At 49.7% G+C, this 21501-nt stretch overlaps 1 protein-coding gene across 4 annotated transcripts in view; it reads left to right on the top strand.

Annotated features, from left to right (window-relative positions):
* SIRT1 (sirtuin 1) overlaps positions 1-21501 on the top strand; it is a 2084986-nt gene that overhangs the window by 611164 nt on the left and 1452321 nt on the right. The window lies entirely within an intron of this gene.

Consider the following 21501-nt stretch of genomic DNA (forward strand, 5'->3'; position numbering starts at 1 on the left):
GTCAGAGTGCCAGAAGAACATGGAGAGACTGGTGGAAGAAATTCTGCTAGAAGCACTGGGGTCTGAGGGCTTTTCCCCGTTGTGCGTCATTGAGAGGGCGCATAGAATCCCTGCTGCCTGTCAGTCGATCCCGGGGGCCCCCCCCACGTCCACTGGTCTCCCGGTTGTTGAATTACCGAGATAGGGATACAGCACTCCGGAAGGCTCGGGAGAGGGGAACAGTGATTTATAAGGGCGATGTCATCAGGTTCTTCCCGGATTTCTCTGATAAAGTGCAAGCTGCCAGGAAGACGTTTCGGGACATCAAGAAGAGATTACGGGACAGGGACATACAATATGCAATGCTATTCCCGGCTAGGCTTCGGATTGTCCATGAGGGGAAGTCACTGTTTTTTCAAACTCCGCAGGAGGCTGCCTCCTTTCTTGATATGCTGCCAAAGTCCCCTAGACCGCGGAAGAACAATGACTAACACTGTTAAATCATGGTAGCAGAGTGGGGAGCGTGTTTTTACTTTGCAGTTGGTGTTACGCACATGTTATGAGACAACGCTCATGGAGTGGTGCACAGGAGGGTTGGGCTAGTAGCCGCCCCTAAAGCGAAAGCCGGTGCATGCATGTTTTGGCTGTCTGGGGAGCTGGACGGTTGGGGGGGTCCAGTGTGGGAGGGGGTTGTGTTTTTGTTGGGGTGGGAGGCAGGGTGGTGTGGGCGGAGATATCACCGACAAGTTGGGGGGGGTTGTTGGTGGAGTGGGGGGGTGGTGAGGGAGGGAGGGGTTTCGTGGTACAGAAGATGTTGAGACAAGTTGTGACAGGTGGCAATTGGTCAATATGTGTCAAGGTTTTCCCGAATGGCGACATTGAACCTTATGACCTGGAACGTCAGGGGCCTTAACCAGGCCAAATGCCGGAGGGTTCTGCAATACCTATGGCGGCACCGGGTGGGCGTGGCTTTTCTCCAGGAGACACACTTAACAGCGGCCACTGCATCTAAGTTTGGTAGGAGCTGGAGGTGCCATCGTTATTTCTCTTCCTATTCTTCCTTTTCTAGGGGGTTTTGCATTTTGATACACAGCTCGGTGGGATTCCGTCTGACCAAAAACTCTGAAGTATCAGGAGGGCAGGGCTTTGGTGGTGCAGGGGATCATTCAGGGTAGGCTCTATACACTGATTTGCTACTACGGTCCCAATCTAGACACGATCAAATCTTTGAATTGGGTGGAAAGGCAATTGGGGATACTTCCGGAGGGGAAAATTCTATGGGCAGGGGATTTTAATTCTGTTCTGGACACGTCTTAGGACAGGGTGGGCAGCGTTGCGCGTTCAGGTGGCAGATGTTCTGCAAAAATTCGGGACATGCTTGAATTTTGGGGCATTGAGGACATTTGGCGGGTGAGACATCCGGGGGTGATCAGTTCACGCATTACTCTGCGCCACATGGCTCTGCCGCTCGACTGGATTACTTTCTGGTATCCCGCGCGATTGTGGGTTGGTCTGCGGGAGTGGGTATTTTAGCTCGCACCATGTCGGATCATGCTCCCGTTCTGTTGTTCATTTGACTGGGGGGGGTAGGGCCGGGGCAAGGCCTCCTTGGAGGTTTAAAAGTGATGAGCTCACGGAAGTGGTCTTTAGGGAAGAACTGGTGAAAGCTATTGATGAGTACTTTAAGGTTAATAATGGCTCTGCTGTATCTGCTGGTATCCTGTGGGAAGGATTCAAATGTGTGATAAGGGGAGTGTGTATTGCCAAGGAATTGGGGATTCTGAGGAGGATAGGGAAGGACCTGGCTGGCGTAGAGGAGGAGCTGCGTATATTGCAGGAGAGGGCCCCTACCCCAACTAAAGTCCAACAGGGGGAGATTATGCGGAAGCTACAGGAGTTTTATGCTCTTGCCCAGCGGGAGGTGACATTTCTGTTGGACAGGGTAGCACCTCGGAAATATGGAGAGGGTCAGGCCCCGGGACAGTTGCTCGCCAGTGCTACTCGGATGGGTGGCCATGGGAACAGGGTAATGGTGATTACGGATGAATGGGTGGGTTGAACACTTTGAGGAAGAGGGGATACTCTAGGTGTTCTAGAGATTTTAGTCAGTTGTATTCCTCTGAGTTGTTGGCTGAGCAGGCTGATATAGAAGCTTTCCGTGAAAATGTGGGGCTGTATTGGTGCTCAGCGGAGCAGAGAGAGTGGTTGAACAGGCCGGTGACGCTGGAGGAGGTGGTTGACACCATTAAATCATTGCCGAGTGGGAAGTCCCCCAGTCCGGACGGCTTTACAGCCGAATTTTATAAGTGCTATGCTGATAAACTGGCACCATATTTATTGTGTATGTATCAGGAAGCGGTGGCGGAGGGTCGGTTGCCGGACTCTCTTTGGGAGGCAGTGGTGGTCGTATTATTAAAACCGGGGAAGCCGGGGGGAGATTGCTCCTCGTATCGCCCGATTTCACTTAACAACCTTTATAAGATCCTGGCTAAAATTCTTAGGACAAGGCTTGCACCGCTGATGCCAATTATGGTAAGGGCGGATCAAACTCGGTCATCCCTGGTCGATTAACCTCGTTTGGATTGCGGAGGATGTTTGGTTTGATGGCGGCACTGCCGCGGGATGACCTGGTGGTGGCGGTTCTGTTGGATGCTACCAAGGCATTTGATTCTGTTGAATGGTCGTTCTTATTTCCGGTTTTGCGCAGGATGGGTCTGGGCAAGTTTTTCATCTCCTTGGTGTTATTATTATATACCAATCCGGTGGCTAGGGTGAATGGGTTGACCACTGAGTTAATACCTCTTGAACGGGGGACACGTCAAGTTTGCCCGCTGTCTCCCCTACTGTTGGCCCTGGCGACTACTGTTGGCCCTGGCGATAGAGCCTTGGGCTGAAAGGGTTAGGGAGTTACATCTGCACCGGGGAGTACAGCTGCATACTCATAAAGTGGTGATCTTGTTGTATGCAGACGACATGGTCCTGTTTGTTCGCCATCCTGTGGTTAATTTAGACCCGATTATGGTTGATCTTCAGCGATTTGGGGAGCTTTCTGGACTTAAAATAAACACCAGTAAGTCAGTTATTTTCCTATTGACGGGTGGGTTGTCTCAGTTTCAGGATACTTGGGGATTTCAATGAGATTTATTCAACACTCGTTACCTGGGAATCACTGTGGCTAGGGAGGATGGGGTAGTGTACAGCGAGAACTATGGGAAGGCACTTGAGTCGGCCAGTCTGGCAATGTTAAAATAGGGTTCGCTCCCACTCAACCTATATGGCAGGATCTCTGTGGTCAAGATGGCTATTCTTCCCAAGCTCTTGTACGTGTTTCTTAACGCGCCTATACGGGTACCCAGAAAATACTTCCGGGATCTCCGCTCATAGGTAGTGAACTTGGTCTGGGCTGGTAAGAAGGCTCGGGTCTCCTGGGGGAAGCTCACTGCGCCGGTTCGGGAGCGGGGTCTGCTGCTGCCAGTTTTTGAACTATATTATACGGTGGCGCAAGCTAGTTACCTTCGGTATTGGTACGGGATGGGGGGTGGAGCATAGACACGTGGAGATAGAGAGGTCAATTGCATCGCCTGCCTTGTTGCGGTCGGTCATTCTTACTGCCCCGAGCCGCCCGAGGATTTGGCGAAATCTGGTGGATTTGACGTGTAGGGCTTGGTCCCTCCTGGAGCGTGCGCCCATGGTTAGTGTGCTCTACTCGCCAGAACTCCCGACTACGTTCGTACCTGGTGTTTCTTGACTAGCGAGGCACGTTATGTGGCTATGGTGAAAAGACTGGGTGTCACTAAATTTGGAGACCTGTTCCCGAATGGAAGGTTTATTTCTATCGACCAGTTGAGGGAGAAAGGGGACCTCTCGGCATTAGATGTATTTCTGTATCATAGGCTGCGGGTGACGCTGCAGCGGTTGTTTCCGTCCTTTCCCGCACCGCCCCCAGTGGCTAGGTGCTTGATAAAGTGATGGGGAGGACATGGGGCAGCGGGTACTCTCAGAATTATATGCAACAGCTCTGCAGGGGAGACTGCGGGCTGAGGCGTCATCAAAGGTACTGTGGGAGGAAACACTGGGAAGGGAGATCCCTGCTGCTACATGGGATTACTTTTGTGAGATGATCAAGAAGGGAGCGATCAACACGAACTTTAAGTTGATTCACTATAAGTTTTTGCATCAATGTTCTTATACCCTGGTTCAGCTTAAGGGTTTTTTCCTCAAAGGTCGGGGGCCTGTATTCGATGTGGGCGGGAGGCAGCGGGATTTCTTCATGTGGCATGAGAATGCGTGGAGCTGGAGCAATTCTGGGGGCAGGTGTTTGTGGTGATTGGGGAAATTGCGGGGCAACATTTCGCACCAGACCCCGTAGTGGCCTTATTGGGGTACACCAGGCTGATGCCAAAGGGGACTAGGAAGCCGATAGGCCTCCTCTTGTTTCTGGCGAAGCGCAGAGTTGCTATGGGGTGAGGCAGGAAAAAAAGCCTGACAATTGCCCAATGGTCTGAGGACATTTTGTATTGCAATGACATGGAGACTAGATGGGGTGTAATGAGAGTAAACTGTTGGGGTGCCTTTTTCAAAGTCCGCTTGCGAGCAGTCAGTGATTTGATTCCCTGGTCCAGTCAGTCAGATGGTTCAGGATCAGGGCTGCAAAGAGATTCCCAATAACGTCCAGAAGGGCGCTAGGTCTATAGTTTGTTGGATGAGAGCATTCACCCTTCTTGAAAATTGAGACGATGATGGAGGTGGTCCATGTGGACAGTATTTTTCTTCTTGATTTCACCAGTAGGAATAGGTTATGAGGTTATGTATAAACGAGGCCCATTCCTCTGGGTTCTTCTTGAGTATCGGGTTCGATAAACCATCCAGGCCGGCCGCTCTAGAATTACTATAGTTTTTAATCAAGGCAAGGATATCTTCCCTGTCTGTTTCAAATACCCAGTTATGCCGGGTAATATCTGGTTCCATTCTTTGGTGCATTGTCATGCTTGAGAAGGGAGCAGAGAAATCTTCTGTCCATTCTCTCGCTGGAATTGAGTTGGTCATGGTACATTGCTGCAGGGCGTCCATTGAGTTGAAGATTTACCATATCTCCTTGAATTTTTAGACGCGACAAGCTTCAACATATGCTCTGTGTTATGTTGCGTTAGGGTGTATCTATATTGTTTCAACCAGTTGCTTTAGACAGACTTGCTTTTCTTAATGCCCTCCGAGGATTCCAATGAGGATTCTTTTTTTTTTTTTATAAGCTCTTATGCAATGATTTGTCAATTTTCCTCAAGTGCACAGCTTGATCAAATTTATGTCTATGGCTGAACTGCCTCTTCTCCAGCATTGGATCTTTCATAGATTCAGATGCTTCAATATCCCCCGTCATCAGACTGGGAATCCTCGGTGATAAAAATAATTATTAAAATGTTTTTAATACACACATTGCTACATAGCAATGCATGTACCTAGCCCATTATGGCCTACGAGCCATTCTATTGTCTAGTCCCTCCACATCACTTTGGTCCTTTATGACCCCAACCAATGAGGTGGCAGGGCTTAAGCTCCGCCCCAGGCAGCCATATTCAGATTTTTCACCGCAGTCTAATTGACACAGGGAATCCTCAAGCTCTCTGAGCTTTTTCGAATTTACTTCAAATTTCACAGTAGTGTATACTCTACCACATTCCCCTGGCTAGGGGCTATCTCCACTGGTTTTTGTGGTGTCAAAAACTTTGTTTTTGACCCAGAATTCGTCAAGTGAACTTTCTCTTCAAATGGCTGACCATCAGACTACCAAGTAGACCTTCCCTCTTCAGGGAGTGCACGATGTGCAAGAGAAAGGTGGTTTACATGAAAGATCCCCATGATCATTGTATATACTGTCTTTTATCCTCATGACATCCAGAAATGTCACATTTGCAAGTCTCTTTTTTTCAACTAAAACCCTACAAGACAGGCATAGAAGACTTCTCCTGCATTTGGAAGCTAAGGAACTTTCTTCTGATGAGGAATCTGCGAAGACGGCCCCTGTTCACTCCAGCAACTTGGCTGAGAAGCAAACTTGTAAAAGAAGGACTTATTCAGTGGAAATGAGCTCCTCTCCCGCTACCAAGAGCAAGAGGAAGCTGGAAATGTTACCTTTCCATCCTCCCCTGGACTCTACAAGCCATAAGATGAAGCACTCTACGGCAAAAACTACCTCCAGAGGTAAGGAGGAGTTTGCAAGAAACCAGTGGGGGTTGGGGGCAGTCGTCCACAGAGAGGCCATCTACGAGTGGCAGTAAAGATAGAGCCCTGTCGTCCACTAAGCCGTCGACGGCATCCTCATCGACCACCAGGCAAACCGCATCGTCCATCACTAAGTCCTCATCAGCGAGTTTATCGTCCATGAAACAGTCGATGAAGGAGGCTCATCACTCGTCCACGAAGCATTCGTCGACGGAAAAGTTACCGTCCACAAAATCTTCTTCCATGCACTCGTCAATGGATAAAGGCTAGCCACCATCAATAAAATCTTTGTCTACGGATCCACTGTCAACGAGGCTGTCGTCGATGAAAACTTCAACCACGGCTCCGTCGACGGCACCGCGAATTCCGTTACCGACAGAAGAAATAGGGGCCAAAACGCCCCTCGCTTACGCCAACCAATGAAGTCTTCCTGAGTCTTTAAAAGCGCCGCCTCCGTTTGTGGACGCTCTTGAACCACAGGGAACACAATTATCTCCCTTAGGAGAAATGCCAGAGCTACCTGACGTCATCCTCCAAGAGGAATTCTCAGACACTGAGTTTGTTGAGGAACAACACTGTCTTACACCTAAGGAACACACTCCTCCTTGGCAACCTAATACAGAGATGCCTGCTGATCCTTATGATCCTGTGCTAATGTTATCAATGCAAAGGATCATTGAAGAGTTCAATAGATGACAAAATGAGAAAAGCAAGGCAACTGTACCGAGAGAGTCTAACCTTCCGCAGAGGGAAATTTCACCTCGACAAAGCACACCAAGACATTCGCCTTCCAGGAGTAGGCCTCAGAAAAGGGTGTGTATTCACCCGAGCCACCGCGCAGGTCTAGGAGCAGGACACTCAGTGCTTCACCGACAAGGGTCCCTTCTCCGACATTGCACAGGACAAGGTCTCCAGCTAGAGATCCAACGATTGTACAATCCTCTGTTTCGGTCTCAGACTGGCAAGAAGATCCTTTCAGAGAGTTTTCTGAACCAAAAGAGGGTGAGATCACACAAGAACCGGACACTAGTGAATGGGACGATTACATTATCGAAAAGCCCAGAAAGAAAGACTCTGGGTGGTTCTTCACCACCGGATGATCTAGTCTCTTTTCACACCATCGGCAAAGCCACAGAATTGTTACAAGTTACATCAGAGGAGAAGTTGGTGCTCTATGAGCACAGGGACAAGCGTAGGAGAACTGTTACTACAATTCCTCTCCTCAACACCGTTTGGGAGTCCGGATCCAAGATATTGGCCACACCCTTATCCACTCCGGCTCTAGTTTCCAGGCCAGAGAAAAAGTACAAGGCTCTGGAGTCTGCTCCTCTTTGTCTTCGAGGTCACACAAAACCGGACTCGGTCATCACGTTAGCAGCTAGAAAAAACTTGGCCAATCCAGCATCACCTCTATCAGCCCCACCGGACATTGACGGTCGCAAACTAGAGGCGATAGGCAGGAAAGTGTCTGCATCAGAATTGCTTACCATCAGAGTGGGCAATGCGCTGGCCATGACGGCAAGATTCGACCACAAGCTTTGGCTCCGTATGTCCAAGTTGACCAAACAGCTACATATAGAACTCCAGAAGGAAGCCAGGTCAATTATCGCCAATGGGGAAGCAGCTTCGGATCACATGATTGACGCTGCAGTCGATGTGGCGGAGTCAGGTTTCCGGCAGATGGCACACGGCACAGTGCTGGCAGATGGCCCACGGCCCAATGCTGCCAAGACAGGCATGGATGAAGGCTACCAATTTCAGACCTGAGGTCCAAGCACAGATTTTGGATATGCCCTTCGATGGTCAAGAGCTCTTTGAGAAAAAGATTGGTGACCACCTCAAAGGAATCAAAATGGACACGGATACGGCACATGCCATCAGCTCCTTGAAAGACAAAGGCAAGGATCGCCAATCGTTTCCTCCCTTTCGATGTTCATCCTCGAAGTACAGTGGTTTTAACTGCCCTTCCTACGGCCAGAAGTCGCAAGGTAGTTCATACCAGGACTCCAAATACCAATCTTCCAATAAGTACGCCCAGAGGAAGGTGGGGCGCCGCTCAAGGGAAGTCGCAGAGCAAGCAAAACTGACAGTCTACTCCTCCCCCTCAACGTCAAACCCCGGTGGGGGGAAGGGTGAGCCAGTTCTACCAACGCTGGCAGTCAATAACATCAGACAAATGGGTGTTACAGGTGGTCCACGAGGGACACACCTTAACATTTCTAGACCAGCCCCCTTGTTTACCCCCGGCTCAGCGCAGGGTACATATGTTAAAGCAAGTCCTGTCCGAAATCTTGAAACTGCTGCACAAAGCAGTGATGGAGCCAGTACATTACTCTCAAAAGGGGAAGGGTTTCTATTCCCGTTTCTTCCTCGTCAAAAAGAATGGTCAATGGCGACCCATCTTTGACATGAGAGCGCTAAACAAATATATCAAGCGCATCAAATTCAAGATAACTCTGCAAGGAGTGCTCCCTTGGCTAAACAGAACGATTTCTTTGCCACTCTAGACTTGGAGGACGCATGCTTCCATGTACCGATCCATCCAGCACACAGAAAATTCCTCAGGTTCACTGTGGGCGATCTTCAGTTTCGAGTGCTCCCGTTCGGTCTGAGGTCAGCGCCAAGGGTATTTACAAAAAGCCTAGCACCAGTGGCTGCAAAACCCAGGAGGACAGGAACAGAAGTCTTTCTATATCTGGATGACTGGTTGATGAGAGCGAGTTCCTCCTCAAGCGCGCGCTTGGCAGTTTCAAGGACAACAAATCTCCTAAGAGGGTTAGGTTTTGCCATAAACGAAGCAAAGTCCTATCCAGTTCGCAGCAAGACAGTTTCTTTCCTGGGAGCCGAGCTCGACACCAACATCCCCAGAGTGAGACTGTCGGCAGAAAGAGCATCCGCAATTCTCCACTTGACTTCTCGTTTCTTAGGGAGAGAAACGACATCGGTGCGCTCTTACAAGTCCCTCCTGGGCATGATGTCCTCATGTATATTCCTCATACCAAATTGCAGGCTTCGCATGAGGCCAGTTCAGGAGGCACTGGACCACCAATGAAAACAAGATCTCGGCTCATGGGAGGATATCGTCCAGATTCCTACGACGCTGCACAAAGCTCTTCGATGGTGGAACGCTTTGCAGAACCTCTTACAGTGAATGCTGTTTCAGGCACCAACGTCAACCCTTCTCTTGAGGACGGACGCGTCTCTTTCGGGGTGCGGTGCTCCTCTTGCGGACCTACAAACCCAGGGCTCCTGGTCACCCCAAGAGTCACAACTCCACATAAACGAGTTGGAACTCGGAGCCATTCGGTGGGCACTGAGAGCTTTCCTTCCGGTAGTAGCGGGGCAGGTACTCGCTGTACAGACAACATGACCTCCATCCACTACACAAACAAGCAAGGAGGCACAAGGTCAGATCTTGTCTCAAGAAGCTCAACTACTATGGGCATGGGCCTTGCATCACAGAGTCCAAATCAAGGCGGAACATCTTCCTGGAGTGGACAGTGTCCTAGCAGACAAGCTGAGCAGGGACTACACGTCTTCTCATGAGTGGGAGCTGGACGAAAAGGAAGCCCAACGAATATTCGCCTTATGGGGCCATCCACATCTCGATCTTTTGCCAACAGAGCCAACAAGAAATGCAAGATGTTTGCCTCCAGGTACCCAGAGAGTGAGTCAGTAGTAGACGTGTTCTCAGTGGATTGGATGGGGCAATTCCTATATGCTTTTCCCTCATCTCCAGGATACTACGCAGACTGAGGGAGCAGAAGTGTTCTATGATCCTAATTGCACCAGACTGGGCATGGCATGTCTGGTACTCGACCCTTCAGAACCTGTCCCGATGGCCCCCGATTCGCCTCAAGGCGCATCAGTATCTATTGACGCAACAGAACCGCAAGGACCTCCATCATGATCCAGCGAGCCTGTCTCTTAAGGCCTGGTTCCTGAGCAGCTCAAACTGATGAATCTCAATCTGTCTGCAGAATGCTGGGATATAATCAGGGCCTCAAGGGCGCCTTCTACATGCATCACTTACACTAGGAAATGGACTCGTTTTTCCAAGTGGTGTGAGACACACGCTATTGATCCTCTCATCGCTTCGGTTGAGAAAGTACTTCCCTACTTACTGCACTTAGCCAAAGCAGGTCTATCGCTGTCTTCAATCAAGGCCCACCTGTCGGCCATTACGGCATATACGACACCCCCAGAGATGCAGTCCAGTCCTTACTCTCCCTTCTGGCCGTTAAGGTCTTCTTTAAAGGACTTCTACGTACATACTCGCCTACGCCCACGCCGGTTCAAGCCTGGAGCTTGAACACAGTGCTAACAGCCTCTTAATAGCCATTACTTCGGCCAGGAGGATCAGTGAGTTACAAGCCTCATCTTCTGAACCTCCCTTCACCTTGTTCCATAAGGACAGTGTCATTTTAAGACCACCCCCTAAGTTCCCTCCGAAGGTAGTATCGGAAATGACAAAGGGCCAGCATATTTCCAAACAAGGTCTGGCGCGCTGGGTCTCCTCTTGCATCACCCACTGCCATCAGACAAAAGACGACCCCCTTTCCAAACCACCGTCAGCGCACTCCACCAGAGGAAGAGCGGCGTCAACAGCATTCCACGCAGGGGTGGCCTTGAAGGACATATGCAGAGCCGCCACGTTGAGCACTCTGCACACATTCGCTCAACACTACTGCCTAGCTGAAGATACCAACAAAAAAACTGCAGTTGGACAGGCAGTGGTCAGTGCTCCGCCATCTCTTTGCATAAGGTAGGACCAGCCTCCTTTTCCCACCTTTCACAGAGTATGTAACCGTTGTGTTGCTGCCATGGTAAAGGCTTGATCAGCAATGTTTTTTCTGTATTTGCATATATGGACATATGGTGGCATGTTTTGTTTAACTGCTTGGTATTCTATTCAAGCATCTGAATCTATGAAAGATCCAATGCTGGAGAAGTCTTCGTTACTTACCTGTTACTGTATTTCGAAGGGATTGTGTCCTCCGACGTATTCCTTACCTTGATAGATCATCTCCAGCTTGCTGGCCTCGGAAACAATTTTTCAGTAGAGGGCGCTGCGCGTTGGCATCCCTTGAGCCGATGTCCTTCGACAGCCTCCGCATCGGCGCCGACATCATGCGTATAAATAGACTTGCGCAGCGTCCGTTGCTCAGTTCCATTTTTCCGCGCTTCGTGGGCATTGGAATCGCGTTGCTCAGCTCGTTAGTCAGATATATTCTTCATTATTCCTCGAACACCAACTCTTACTCGATGGCTTGCTCCTCCGAACCGACGACTCCACGGTCCGGTTTAAAAAAATGTTGAGACTGTGGAAAGAAAATGTCGTTGACAGATCCTCACAGGATCGGTTTGTGGTGCCTGGGATCGGAGCACCAATGTTCGGAGTGCGAGGACTGCATGTCCATGACGGCGAAAGCCTTGAAGGAGCGTAAGGGGAAGCTTGAGAGAGGTAAGACAGTTAAAACTCCTTCGACAGTTTCCTCGGCAGAGTCGAGACATTCGTCTCCTCGCCGACACAGGAAACATTCTCGTTCTAGGTCTCGAAGCAGTTCCCACCACTCTTCGAGATCCAAGCATTCGAGTAAGAGACGTCGAAGATCCCCTTCCTCGTCTTCTGTTTCCCCGGAAAGAGTCACCTGCCCCACAAAACATAGCTCTCAGGCCGAGTGGGAGGAATACCGTTAAAGGATTCTTAGCGTCTTCGAGAAAGCAGCCTCGACCCCTTCGAAGACAGCTGAGGGTGATACCCTGGGTGAAAGACCCGACAAATCGAAACGCCGCGAATCGTTGCACCGGGCGAAAGAAACTACTCCAGAGCGTCATGAACCCTCGAGCAGAGGCACTGTGCCATTGACGCCATCGTCGAAAGTCTCTTCGCATAAATCTGCGTCATCGACGCCATTATCGAAGGGCTCATCGACGCATAGGTCAATCGAATCGACGCCGTCTTCGATGCCGAAAAAGAATAAAACCCACGGCCGTCACTAGCTCACAGCCAGTGGTTATACCCAGGGCCTCTAACACGACTTCGAGAATGTCATCGACAACCTCGAGTAGGAATCCGATCCTCTCGAGCTCTTAGAGGCCTCTTCCGATCTTCTCGATGCCTTTTTCGGTGTCTTCGAAGCCTTTAACGTCTGCGTCGACGACGTCTACATTTTCTCAACCAAGTACGACAAATTTGGCCCCTTCTGCTCTGGAAATGGAATTTAAGCCTTTTCCAAGGTCTGATTATTTCAGACCTTTTGTCTTCAATTTATGAAGGGGAGGATTCGGATCAAGAAAGACCCTTTGGGTTGCAGAGAACTAAAACACCTGAACCAGAGGAATTTACCTCTGAGGAAAATAGGTTAAAGGACCTTCGAGACACCTTACATGAGGCAAGTGGGTTAGATACTTCCCCAGAAATAGAATTTGCCAAACCAGACCCAGGGGAACATGCCGAGACCCCTTACAGAATTTTAATGGCAAGGATTATAGAATTCATGGGTTGGTCTACACCTTCACCTGCATTCCAACAGGATGACCTTACAGACATTTTAGTTAAAGGCCCACAGGAGGATCCTGTGGTTCCATTTCACGCTGCATTACAAAGAAAAATATTGGCTAACTGGGAAACTCCTGAGGTTATCCCGGCGGTTAACAAGAAATTATCAGCCAAATATAGGGTATCTGCTACTGATCCTGAATTTATTGTCTAAACATCCAACTCCAGAGAGTCTGGTTGTTCAAGCAGCAACTGCATCAGGCAGTAGATCGGCATACCCTACTGTTCCACAGGACAGGGATGACAAAAGATACGACTCTATGGCTAAAAGTCTTTTCTGCATGTAGCATGGCATTGAAATCTATTAACGCTACTTGTACGCTCACAAGGTTCAGCCATACACTTTGGGAGTGTGCTTCATCAGCGGCTGACTGCCTCCCAGAGGGAGAAGAAAGGGAAGCGTTTCTAAACATCATTAAGGATGGTATAGACGCAATGTGCGAATCCCTTCAAACTGGCATTTATTCTGCTGACAGTATCAGTAGGGCCATGGCGGCAAGTACTACAACCCGCAGATTTGCGTGGTTGCGAAAGTCTGGGTTTGCTTCAGATGTACAAGCCAGACTTTTAAATATGCCCTTTGACAGCTCTTCTTTGTTTGGTAAGAAGGCGGAGGGCAGCCTAGAAAAGTTAGACATCCAAAGCAGCAACAAAATCCCTGGGAGCTGCAATCCGTCAAACGCCATATCGACCCTCAAGAACATCTTGGAGAGGCAAGTCCTTTCGCCATCTACTTTTTAACTACAAAGCTATGGTCAGTGTTTCCTTGTATCATAGTGCTGTAGGCCTAATGTGTAAACCCTGACTACTGCTCATCTCCCTCTTGAGATAAGTCTGACTGCTCAACCACAGCTACCAACTAAATCTTTGTTGTACAGACTGATACCAAAGGGGATTTATTGCTCTTACCTGTAGTCCTAATCTGGTATAGTGCTCCCTAAGGGAACTGCACTGGAGTCTGCCTAACAGGCTGCTCCTATGCTCCGCATCCATCATACTGTAGTCTCTACGGATCAAAATCTGATGGCCACCTGGGGCGGAGCTTAAGCCCTGCCACCTCATTGGTTGGGGTCATAAAGGACCAAAGTGAGGTGGAGGGACTGCACAATAGAATGGCTCATAGGCCATAATGGGCTAGGTATCAGTCCCAGTCCTCAGTATAAGTTGAGAGATTCATCAACTCCTCTGTATCACAGTCTATTGATAGATTTTTAGTTTGGTGCCCTATTTTGGGAGCCACGGTGGGGGTCTTCGTGGCACTCTGTGGTTTGTTGTCAGTATCCACACTTATGTGAGAGTCCCCAGCTGGCTTTCTCGGGATCTGCAGTGCCAACTCATTGTCCCGCTTGTTTGTAGGGTGATGGGCCAAATCCCTAAAGTTCTTTATCAAGGTGGCTTGACAACTTTGTTTCTGTGGTGCTGGTTTTGAGGCAAAATTTAAGTTCTTTGGTATTTTGTTAATCCCAAGCGTTAATCTTGCTGGGAGGGCTTCTCCTCTCGCCAGAGTGTTCGTAGAAGAGGCAGAGGCGTTTGCAAATATATCATAAGTTTGTATGGGTAGTGATGTGAAGTGCTTCGGTCCTGTGGTAACAGGAGTAAGCGGGAGTTGTTTTTTTAAAAGTTTCCCAATTCAGCTGACACAGATGGTTTCCTTGCATCTCTACTACCTAATCCCTTTACATTGTAAGTGCGGATATTCCTGAGAGTTCCGGGTTCCTGATGGTCTTTCACCCTGTTACGATTCCACGCTTCAGGTGAGGGAATGTTAAATTTAAGGCGTCTTTGCTTCGTGAGCTAGGTTCCGCTCTTGAGGTTAGTGTTATCTTCTGGTAAGGACGTTTCCACTTCGTCCACGACTTCTGCTGGTGTAATTGTGTGGATGTCTAGGACAATAGGAATGTTAACGATCCCCAAGTTGTTTGATCATTTAGTGTTTAATATTGCAGGCTACTGTAAATGTGCAGAAAGTATGTGCAGCGAATCAAAGGGCCTAGCCCCGCAGTTTCCGCTTAGCACTTAGATGTCATGCAGTCACTCCAAATTGAAGTAAGGGTTAGAGGTGATCACGTCGGTGTTTCAGGTTTAGCTGGATTGCAGGTTTAATGTTCAATGACCACTCAGTGAAGAGTGTTTGAGTAAGATCGAGGCAGAGGAGTATGATTGGGCGAGGCTCCCCACTTTATATTTGCACGTTTCCAAGACCAAACGAGACAGAGGGTCGGGGGTGATCGGGGAGGGTCAAGCTCTTAACGTACTGGCACTTGTCCTGACGCTGGCACTGGCATGGCACGGGCCGAGGATGTATTGAGCCGGTGGTGGTGTTATTGGTGTGCCAGTGGTTATGCCTGTATGCCTATTGAGCTGGTGCTGTTATTGGTTTCCAAAGTGAAGAAGGAAAAGAGTGCTTAAGATGCAGAAGCTTTTTAGGCTTTTGGAGACTTTGGAAACTAAGCAAATAGATTGTTAGACGTTTTAAGAGTTCTAGAGGTTATAGTTTAAAGAGCGAGCATAGCCACCCAAATAGATAGAAACACATCGCATCTCATAGAAGCGTGCAAGTGGGGGACTTACCAGTGTCTGTTCTTCACCCGGTAACACACACCGAGTCACTCCACTTGGAGAAAATGAAGTAAGACCGCCTCCAGGCAATAGAAAGTGAAAGTAGACCCAAAGCAGAGCTCCCAGACGGTAACACACTCCGAGTCACTCCGTTGGATCTTTTGTGGTCCCTCTCTACGTCGCTGAGTTCACCCGTTGGGCAGGCTACTTCTTCCGTCCAATTTTTACGCTTGTGCGCCCCGCGGGAAATGCATTGCCCCCTCATGTAGGCCTTGAAAGCGTCCCAGCACATATGGGCTGTGTAGTCCTGTACTATATTATCATCCAAGAATCGCTCTGCGTCCGCGGCAAGCTGCTCCACGAGTTCAGGGTATTGGAGCATACGCAGGTTTAGTCTCCATGGGGGGCGGTTTGCGTGTTGTCTGGTAGGGTGATGCGTAGGAGGACCGGGGCGTGATTCGATAGGGTGGTCAGGAGGATAAAGCAATCTGTCACCAGATAGCATGTCCAGCCGTGAGTAGATATGTGGGTGTGAGTGGAACGTAAAGTCCTGCTCTTGCCTGTGTATATCTCTCCATATGTCAATTAAGCGAAGGTTGGGTATAACTGTCTGTAGAGCTGCCCGTTTCTTGGATGTGCTGGGGCCCCCTGTGGCCCTGACTTAGCGATCTAGTAGAGGGTCTAGGGCTAAATTGAGGTCCCCCCCTATAAACGTGAGATTGCCCCTATACTGTGCACAGGTCGCAAACATCTTTGTGAAAAAGGATGGGGTCTCCAAGATGGGGGCGTATGTTAGGCAGAATTATATGCAGTACCCTTTGGGAACACCACACACAATTAAGACTACAAGTGACAGTACAAATTCATCTTTGGTACAAGCCCGTACTACACAGTAAAAGTGGTAGCTATGGCTGAGCAGCCAGACTTATCTCAAGAGCAAGTGAGCAGTATCAATAGTTGCACAAAGGACAGCAATTACTATGATTCAAACAAACACTGACTCAAGGTTTCTGAGTAAAAGAATATACATTTATTTACACATCTGTTGTATAACATTTCACTAAAGTAAAGCAGTTTAAAAATCACACTCTTAGTACAAACACCACCCCCAATAGGTTCCAGACAAGTTAAGCTCAGTCCGAGCAAAATGGCACTCCAGAAATTTAAAGGGGAGGGAAAGACAAGTTAGGCAGAATTTGAACAGCACCAACTGGTAAGTAAGTAGGGCAATCTAGAAAGATCTCACAGCTCAGGGTAGTTCGCGGTTAAGTCTTTGCCAAGAGTTCCGGATGAAGTTGGTCGGCAGAAAAGTTAGTTTAAAGAGTGGAGAAGGACAAGCCCTCGGATTGGAGAAAGATTTCACACACTTTCACTGCGGCTGAACGAAACGAACAACCGGATTTGAACAGTACCTTTCAATGGAGAAGAAGCTGTAGCTGAGGTGGACGTTCCTGGTAGTTCCTGCAGGCTCACGGTTCCTGAAGCGCCTGTCGGACTGACATGAAGTAGGAAGACTGGAGGGTCCTGCACTACCAAGGGAAGAAACCAGCTGCAGAGCAAAGCAAAGAATAAAATGTGCGCTCCTTAAAACCCAAGCAGGGTCCGACCTTCCTGGCTATCCGGCCCACTGTAGCTCTGTACAGCGAATTTGACCAGAGGAGGGAGTCCCTGCTTGCAGTTTGGGCAAACTGGTTGGTCCCACCAGCTCAGGGGAAGAAGATTCCTGGAGGATCTTCTGTCGTCGGAGTTCGAGGATTCAGACCTGCAGCAGGGCTTCACCGGGCGGTTCAGTCGTGGTAGGGGTCCTCTTCCGTCAGCTCCTCGTCGGTTCTTTCATTCCAGTGGCAACTCTGCCTTTCCAGATCCAGAGACCTGCTTTTTATGCAGTTTTCCCCCATTCACACAGCCTGGCTGTCAATCAAACAGCAGGATGGCTGTCCCGCCGAGACAGTCACCACAGCCAATCATTTCAGAGTGCGACATGGGTCTCCAAGGAGACCCTGTGCAGATAGTCCTAAACCCCTCCCTCACATCAGGCCCCCCCCCCAGACACAGGTGCCTAAGGAGGGTGAAAAGACGGTGACCAAAGGAATCAAACCTGGTTTGGCGCACAGAGTAAGACACGAGAAAGACATTTTCAAAAAGAAATGGTGAATAAACCCAGCCGGAACCGTTATAAAATATATGGTCTAGCGGGTTTACGTTCGAGGCTACCAAGATAGCCTAAAACAATACCAAGGTTATTTAAGATAACCGCGGTAGGAAAAATAGCGTAGTTACCACTGCCAGGGGCCAAGTCTTGATGAAAAGGGAGCAAAGCAATGCTTCAAGAGAAACAGACAAAAAGGTATAAGTATTAACCCTTTCCAGTACTCCATGTAAGAAGGTTTGTACTAGGTCTGTGGTTTTACAGAGGATAATAGTTAGTGGTAACTTTATATGTTCTGGGAGACAGTAGTCAGTCCCAGAAAATGGAGTCTGAGTTGCGAAGTCTAAAAGGCAACCCTGTGTCACTGCACTGAAGGTGCTGTGTAACGCACAGTAAAAAGATGCCTGTGGAGTTGGTGAGGCTCCCAGTCTATGAACACAAAAATGTAAAACACACAGCAAAACACATCTAATAGTGGGAAAATAAGGCTCGCACTCTTACCAGGTGAGAAAAATAAATACCAGAAATCCAACAAAGCTGCTGAGGGACTCAGTAGGTAAGGGAAATTAGCCATTCTGGAGAATTCTCCCTAACAGCGTACACATTAAGGAGCGTGATAGGATGTTGATGTAATGGGCCCTGGGCGAGTATTTATCTGCCCTCCTTGTCTGCGAATGTGTGTTTGACCTGGAAAGGGACCCGCTTGTTAACGAGAATGGATATCCCTCTTTTCCCATTTGTGTGGAGAGGAAATCGCGGTACCCACCCATCCCTGCTGTAGCTTCCCTGATTCTACGTTTCCTAGGCGAGTTTCTTGGAGGAAAATTATCTCACTTGTATATCCCGCATATTGTTAAGCATTCTGTTGCGTTTGGTAGGGTGGCCCAAGCCCTGGATGTTAATTGTCACCAAGTTGATAGTGAGTGCCATTACTTATATGTATGTGCATTTGCGTGTCACCGTTCACTGATTATGTCCTGAGGAATTAATGTATGTGACGGCGGCATGGTACGTCCAAATTGATTCAAACGTTGGGTAGGTGTAACCGGTCGCCTGGCCCCAACAAATGGCATGTGTGCCAGGGCATGAGGTTTGGGGAAGCTGGTGTTCATTGCGTCCCCATCCCCTTGTGCCGCATCCAACTCCGGGTGCTTTTCGCCACCTTGAGTTCTTGACGAGGCTGCGGCATGCCTAGATTAGCCGGGGATGGCTACTGCAGTGTGCAGTTCATGATCGCCTGTCTCATTGAAGAAGCGCCCGATGTACCGTAAACAAGGATCCAGAGGTGAATAACAGGTCCGGCCCCCCATGGGGCCCAGTATGATCGTTCGTTGGGATTACTGTATGGAAAATGGTGCCGCCTTCTGCTTTCAGCGTTTTGCTTCCCAGTATTTCGGGTGTCAGCTATTTCTGTGCCACTTTCCACTTGAATGTGGGCTTTCAGGATTGGGGGAAAGGCGGTGGCCCGATCGCTGGGTCTCAGGTGGCGGTTGTTCAAAGTCTGTGGTGACTGTTGCGTTGTTGAAGGAAGCGCCACGCAGTTTTAGGTTCCTCAAAGCTGTGCCATTGTTTGTCTAGTTGGACACACCTAGTTGCTGGTCATTTCAGATAATGGCCGACTTCCGAGTCTTTCAGCACTTCGAAGATCGGTCTGAATTCCTTGCATCTCCTGGAGAAATCCAATGAGTACTCATTATATATTCAAATGTCTGCTGCCCCTACTTTGATGGGACTTGCCGCCCTCTAGGCTTTTAGGATCACCATCTTGTGCTGAAAGTTGAGAAGGTGCATGGTTATGATCCGTGGGCCTTGATCCGGTGTTGGTTTTGGTGCCCTGTGCACTCTCTCGATTTCTCCTGGGTTCTTGATTTTGAGGGTGTCGCATAGGAAGCCATGGATATGTCTCGCGGTTCGCTCCCTCGACCTTCTCCGGTAAGCCAATCACCCGTAGATTGTTCCGACGGGAGCGATTTTCCTAATCGTCGATTTATTTATTTTCGCCCAATCTTTGGACCTCTCTGACCCTGTCTAAGTCCATTTTCATTGTGGTCTGATTGTCCTATATTGGGCTGATCCGTCGTTCGTAGTCCGTGATGCGCTGTGTTTGAGCCGCTAGGCAGGTTTGGATGTCCTGTAGATCACGCTTTGTCCAAGACTCTATTCTTTGTTTCTTGAGTCCGTTGTCCGATTATCCACATTTCTGCCAGGATGATCTGTAGCTGCGACTGGACGTCCATCTCAGCCTTGTTCTGATTGGATCTCCTTGGCTGATTGGGTGTAGCAGGGACTGATGGCTCTTCTGGTATTTGGACGTAGCCTTCTTTTTGCATGCCCGTTCGCCCTGTTCCTGATCCTACTATGGGTATCTGCGATGAGTTGGCGGGCCTTGCGTTTGTGAACTGTGTGGGCCCCCCGCCTTTTTGTTTGATCTGTCATGTTCTAGTGGTTCCTGTTTCGCTTGTCTGTGGGGGGGTTCTCCCCGGCGCCAGGGTGTGTGCAGGCCCCTGCCGCCGTTTGTTGGGTCACTTCTGATGCATCCTCCAGCTCTTCTGTCTGCAGATGCTGGAGTAGAAGTCCTGGGGGTGTGATAAGGCCAGTGTGCATTTGCCAGTCTACAGTGAGGCTGGGTTGCTGCCTGTGCCCTTTGTACGTCTCCTCTTGCAGGTACACTGCTGTCATGACGGTCGTCCCCCTGGTTGTGCTGAGCAGGAAAGTCTGGAGTGGGGCTTGCCGTGGGATGTAGCGGCCCTACGCGGGTTGTATGCCCCAAGAACTGTGTGGTGCAGATTATGAGCCATTCATTCTCCCCAGGCGAGCACACTTTGGAGTGGTTGTGGTGCTGCAGAGGCGTTGCAGTACGGCTCGGCGGTGATGGGCTTGAGGCTGTGCCCCTGCACATGTGCCGGAGGCTGGGTGTCCCTCTATTGCTGTGTGGTGTTTAGGCTTCTCTCCGCCCGCTGAAGTGGGGCTCGGCGGGAGGCTGAAGTGGTCCGGTACGTGAGGTTTCCGAAGTCCCCTCTTCAAACTGTACGCAAGGTATGCTTTTTGTGGGGCCCAATTATGCAACTCTTCGTTATGAGCCCCCAGTCAAGGGGGGGTGGCCAGTCCAGTCATCCGGACTGGCCACATCCGCCTGATGTTGCGCAGGGCTTGGAGAGTTAATTATCAAACTTCTATGTTGAACGCTGGTGGCTCCTCAGCTGTGTGCTGTCTGACTTTAAAATGAGGTTGCCTGCCGTGGGAGCGGTTTTGCTGTAGGGTGTGCTGGTTATGGGTACACTATACCTCTGGGTGCCTCACTTCGCTGTGCACTTCGCAGCGCAATGGTGGGTGGGGTGGATGCCCTGTCTGCTAGAACTCCGCCCGCTATGTGTGTCCATGTGGCTCCTTTGACGGCTGGGAGCCGGGATGTCCCACGCCCGTCAGACAGGGTCTGGGCAATACCCCCTCCATCCACCCAGGCTTACTTGGAGTTCAGGTGTGCTAGCACCATGTGGTCTTTTCCTTCTCCATCCCGGCCCCTGGGCGAGGTGGCCACCGACTGGGGCCTTCTGCTCTCCGATGGGGGGGCGCAGGGTGTCTGGGGGCAGCTAGGCACTGTCCGCCCCAGAAGTGGCTTCCCGAGGTGGTTTCACTGTTAAACGATGTAGGTGTCGGTGCCCCGGCAACCCGCGGCCGTCAGCCGTGGGAATGGCGCAGCCTCCACCCACTCCTTCCTGTGGTTCCTTTACAGTTGTTAGTGGCTGCTTAATGCTTGCGGAGGCGTGCCACAGGATTTGCAGAGTCCCGTTCCGAGTGGGCCAAGAGCTGTGCCGGTTCGCTGCCACAGGTTCAGACGTCTGTTAGCCGGATGCAGTGGTTTTGGCGGGCAATGCGCGGGCTGCGTACTTGGAGCGGCTGCAGTTGATTTCGGGTTTCCTGCACCGTTTTCTTGCACTTTGAATCCTCTGGGTCCTGGCAGTATACTCTTAAACTCCTCACCATTTGTTGTACGATCAGATGAATATTTCGGGCATAATTTGCGACTTCGTCC

Source organism: Ambystoma mexicanum, chromosome 8 (genome assembly GCF_040938575.1).
Source record: "Ambystoma mexicanum isolate Mex_15411 chromosome 8, UKY_AmexF1_1, whole genome shotgun sequence".
Taxonomy (NCBI): Eukaryota; Metazoa; Chordata; class Amphibia; order Caudata; family Ambystomatidae; genus Ambystoma; species Ambystoma mexicanum.